Consider the following 6,165-nt stretch of genomic DNA (forward strand, 5'->3'; position numbering starts at 1 on the left):
GTGGTCAGCAAAATTATGCACTGTCCTCCTACTATATATATACTGCGCAAAACTTAAATGCACCACAGGTATGGATGGATAGTATACTTGATGACACAGAGGAAGGTAGAGCAGTCGACTACTGTACCGTACTGCTATATATTATATACTGGTGGTCAGCAAAATTATGCACTGTTCTCCTACTATATATATACTGCGCAAAACTTAAATGCACCACAGGTATGGATGGATAGTATACTTGACGACACAGAGGTAGGTAGAACAGTGGATTACTGTACTGTACTGCTATATATTATATACTGGTGGTCAGCAAAATTATGCACTGTCCTCCTACTATATATATACTGCGCAAAACTTAAATGCACTACAGGTATGGATGGATAGTAAACTTGACGAGACAGAGGTAGGTAGAGCAGTGGACTACTGTACCGTACTGCTATATATTATATTCTGGTGGTAGGCAAAATTATGCACTGTCCTCCTACTATATATAAATACTGCGCAAAACGTAAATGCACCACAGGTATGGATAGATAGTATACTTGACGACACAGAGGTAGGTAGAGCAGTGGACTACTGTACCGTACTGCTATATATTATATACTGGTGGTCAGCAAAATTATGCACTGTCCTCCTACTATATATATACTGCGCAAAACTTAAATGCACCACAGGTATGGATGGATAGTATACTTGACGACACAGAGGTAGGTAGAGCAGTGGACTACTGTACAATACTGCTAAATATTATATACTGGTGGTCAGCAAAATTATGCACTGTCCTCCTACTATATATATACTGCGCAAAACTTAAATGCACAACAGGTATGGATGGATAGTATACTTGACGACACAGAGGTAGGTAGAGCAGTGGACTACTGTACCGTACTGCTATATATTATATACTGGTGATCAGCAAAATTATGCACTGTCCTCCTACTATATATATACTGCGCAAAACTTAAATGCACCACAGGTATGGATGGATAGTATACTTGATGATACAGAGGTAGGAAGAGCAGTGGACTACTGTACCGTACTGATATAATACTGGTGGTCACTGGTCACAAAATTATGCACTGTCCTCCTACTATATATATACTGCGCAAAACTTAAATGCACCACAGGTATAGATGGATAGTATACTTGACGACATAGAGGTAGGAAGAGCAGTGGACTACTGTAACGTACTGCTCTATATTATATACTGGTGGTCAGCAAAATTATGCACTGTCCTCCTACTATATATATACTGCGCAAAACTTAAATGCACCACAGGTATGGATGGATAGTATACTTGATGACACAGAGGTAGGTAGAGCAGTGGAAACTGTACCGTACTGCTATATATTAAATACTGGTGGTCAGAAAAATTATGCACTGTCCTCCTACTATATATATACTGCACAAAACTTAAATGCACCACAGGTATGGATGGATAGTATACTTGACGACACAGAGGTAGGTAGAGCAGTGGAATACTGTACCGTACTGCTATATATGATATACTGGTGGTCAGCAAAATTATGCACTGTCCTCCTACTTTATATATACTGCACAAAACTTAAATGCACCACAAGTATGGATGGATAATATAATTCACGACACAGAGGTAGGTAGAGCAGTGGACTACTGTACCGTACTGCTATATATTATATACTGGTGGTCAGCAAAATTATGCACTGTCCTCCTACTATATATATACTGCGCAAAACTTAAATGCACCACAGGTATGGATGGATAGTATACTTAACGACACAGAGGTAGGTAGAGCAGTGGACTACTGTACCATACTGCTATATATTATATACTGGTGGTCAGCAAAATTATGCACTGTCCTCCTACTATATATATACTGCGCAAAACTTATATGCACCACAGGTATGGATGGATAGTATACTTGACGACACAGAGGTAGGTAGAGCAGTGGACTACTGTACCTTACTGCTAAATATTATATACTGGTGGTCAGCAAAATTATGCACTGTCCTCCTACTATATATATACTGCACAAAACTTAAATGCACCACATGTATGGATGGATAGTATACTTGATGACACAGAGGTAGGTAGAGCAGTGGACTACTGTACCGTACTGCTATATATTATATACTGGTGGTCAGCAAAATTATGCACTGTTCTACTATATATATACTGCGCAAAACTTAAATGCACCACAGGTATGGATGGATAGTATACTTGACGACACAGAGGTAGGTAGAGCAGTGGACTACTTTACCAAACTGCTTTATATTATATACTGGTGGTCAGCAAAATTATGCACTGTCCTCCTACTATATATATACACTGCGCAAAACTTAAATGCACCACAGGTATGGATGGATAGTATACTTGACGACACAGAGGTAGGTAGAGCAGTGGACTACTGTACCGTACTGCTATATATTATATACTGGTGGTCAGCAAAATTATGCACTGTCCTCCTACTATATATATATATACACTGCGCAAAACTTAAATGCACCACAGGTATGGATGGATAGTATACTTGATGATACAGAGGTAGGTAGAGCAGTGGACTACTGTACCATACTGATATAATACTGGTGGTCACTGGTCAGCAAAATTATGCACTGTCCTCCTACTATATATATACTGCGCAAAACTTAAATGCACCACAGGTATGGATGGATAGTATACTTGACGACACAGAGGTAGGAAGAGCAGTGGACTACTGTAACTTACTGCTCTATATTATATACTGGTGGTCAGCAAAATTATGCACTGTCCTCCTTCTATATATATACTGCACAAAACTTAAATGCACCACAGGTATGGATGGATAGTATACTTGATGACACAGAGGTAGGTAGAGCAGTGGAAACTGTACCGTACTGCTATATATTATATACTGGTGGTCAGAAAAATTATGCACTGTCCTCCTACTTTATATATACTGCACAAAACTTAAATGCACCACAGGTATGGATGGATAGTATACTTGACGACACAGAGGTAGGTAGAGCAGTGGACTACTGTACCGTACTGCTATATATTATATACTGGTGGTCAGCAAAATGATGCACTGTCCTCCTACTATATATATACTGCGCAAAACTTAAATGCACCACAGGTATGAATGGATAGTATACTTGGCGACACAGAGGTAGGTAGAGCAGTGGACTACTGTACCGTACTGCTATATATTATATACTGGTGGTCAGCAAAATTATGCACTGTCCTACTATATAAATACTTGCCAAAACTTAAATGCACCACAGGTATGGATGGATAGTGGCCCTCATTCCGAGTTGTTCGCTCGTTCTTTTTCATCGCATCGCAGTGAAAATCCGCTTAGTACGCATGCGCAAAGTTCGCACTGCGACTGCGCCAAGTAACTTTACTATGAAGAAAGTATTTTTACTCACGGCTTTTTCTTCGCTTCGGCGATCGTAATGTGATTGACAGGAAATGGGTGTTACTGGGCGGAAACACGGCGTTTCAGGGGCGTGTTGCTGAAAACGCTACCGTTTCCGGAAAAAACGCAGGAGTGGCTGGAGAAACGGTGGGAGTGCCTGGGCGAACGCTGGGTGTGTTTGTGACGTCAACCAGGAACGACAAGCACTGAACTGATCGCACAGGCAGAGTAAGTCTGGAGCTACTCTGAAACTGCGAAGTAGTTTGTAATAGCAATATTGCGAATACATCGGTCGCAATTTTAAGAAGCTAAGATTCACTCCCAGTAGGCGGCGGCTTAGCGTGAGCAACTCTGCTAAATTCGCCTTGCGACCGACCAACTCGGAATGAGGGCCAGTATACTTGACGACACAGAGGTAGGTAGAGCAGTGGACTACTGTACCATACTGCTATATATTATATACTGGTGGTCAGCAAAATTATGGACTGTCCTCCTACTATATATATACTGCGCATATACTGCGCAAAACTTATATACACCACAGGTATGGATGGATAGTATACTTGAAGACACAGAGGTAGGTAGAGCAGTGGACTACTGTACCATACTGCTAAATATTATATACTGGTGGTCAGCAAAATTATGCACTGTCCTCCTACTATATATATACTGCGCAAAACTTAAATGCACCACAGGTATGGATGGATAGTATACTTGATGACACAGAGGTAGGTAGAGCAGTGGACTACTGTACAGTACTGCTATATATTATATACTGGTGGTCAGCAAAATTATGCACTGTTCTCCTACTATATATATACTGCGCAAAACTTAAATGCACCACAGGTATGGATGGATAGTATACTTGACGACACAGAGGTAGGTAGAGCAGTGGACTACTGTACTGCTATATATTATATACTGGTGGTCAGCAAAATTATGCACTGTCCTCCTACTATATATATACTGCGCAAAACTTAAATGCACTACAGGTATGGATGGATAGTATACTTGACGAGACAGAGGTAGGTAGAGCAGTGGACTACTGTACCGTACTGCTATATATTATATTCTGGTGGAAGGCAAAATTATGCACTGTCCTCCTACTATATATATACTGCGCAAAACGTAAATGCACCACAGGTATGGATGGATAGTATACTTGACGACACAGAAGTAGGTAGAGCAGTGGACTACTGTACCATACTGCTATATATTATATACTGGTGGTCAGCAAAATTATGCACTGTCCTCCTACAATATATATACTGCGCAAAACTTAAATGCACCACAGGTATGGATGGATAGTATACTTGACGACACAGAGGTAGGTAGAGCAGTGGACTACTGTACCATACTGCTAAATATTATATACTAGTGGTCAGCAAAATTATGCACTGTCCTCCTACTATATATATACTGCGCAAACCTTAAATGCACCACAGGTATGGATGGATAGTATACTTGATGACACAGAGGTAGGTAGAGCAGTGGACTACTGTACCGTACTGCTATATATTATATACTGGTGGTCAGCAAAATTATGCACTGTTCTCCTACTATATATATACTGCGCAAAACTTAAATGCACCACAGGTATGAATGGATAGTATACTTGGCGACACAGAGGTAGGTAGAGGAGTGGACTACTGTACCGTACTGCTATATATTATATACTGGTGGTCAGCAAAATTATGCACTGTCCTCCTACTATATATATACTGCGCAAAACTTAAATGCACCACAGGTATGGATGGATAGTATACTTGACGACACAGAGGTAGGTAGAGCAGTGGACTACTGTACCATACTGCTATATTATATGCTGGTGGTCAGCAAAATTATGCACTGTCCTCGTACTATATATATACTGCGCAAAACTTATATGCACCACAGGTATGGATGGATAGTATACTTGAAGACACAGAGGTAGGTAGAGCAGTGGACTACTGTACCATACTGCTAAATATTATATACTGGTGGTCAGCAAAATTATGCACTGTCCTCCTACTATATATATACTGCGCAAAACTTAAATGCACCACAGGTATGGATGGATAGTATACTTGATGACACAGAGGAAGGTAGAGCAGTCGACTACTGTACCGTACTGCTATATATTATATACTGGTGGTCAGCAAAATTATGCACTGTTCTCCTACTATATATATACTGCGCAAAACTTAAATGCACCACAGGTATGGATGGATAGTATACTTGACGACACAGAGGTAGGTAGAACAGTGGATTACTGTACTGTACTGCTATATATTATATACTGGTGGTCAGCAAAATTATGCACTGTCCTCCTACTATATATATACTGCGCAAAACTTAAATGCACTACAGGTATGGATGGATAGTAAACTTGACGAGACAGAGGTAGGTAGAGCAGTGGACTACTGTACCGTACTGCTATATATTATATTCTGGTGGTAGGCAAAATTATGCACTGTCCTCCTACTATATATAAATACTGCGCAAAACGTAAATGCACCACAGGTATGGATAGATAGTATACTTGACGACACAGAGGTAGGTAGAGCAGTGGACTACTGTACCGTACTGCTATATATTATATACTGGTGGTCAGCAAAATTATGCACTGTCCTCCTACTATATATATACTGCGCAAAACTTAAATGCACCACAGGTATGGATGGATAGTATACTTGACGACACAGAGGTAGGTAGAGCAGTGGACTACTGTACAATACTGCTAAATATTATATACTGGTGGTCAGCAAAATTATGCACTGTCCTCCTACTATATATATACTGCGCAA

Source organism: Pseudophryne corroboree, chromosome 4 (assembly GCF_028390025.1).
Source record: "Pseudophryne corroboree isolate aPseCor3 chromosome 4, aPseCor3.hap2, whole genome shotgun sequence".
Classification (NCBI taxonomy): domain Eukaryota; kingdom Metazoa; phylum Chordata; class Amphibia; order Anura; family Myobatrachidae; genus Pseudophryne; species Pseudophryne corroboree.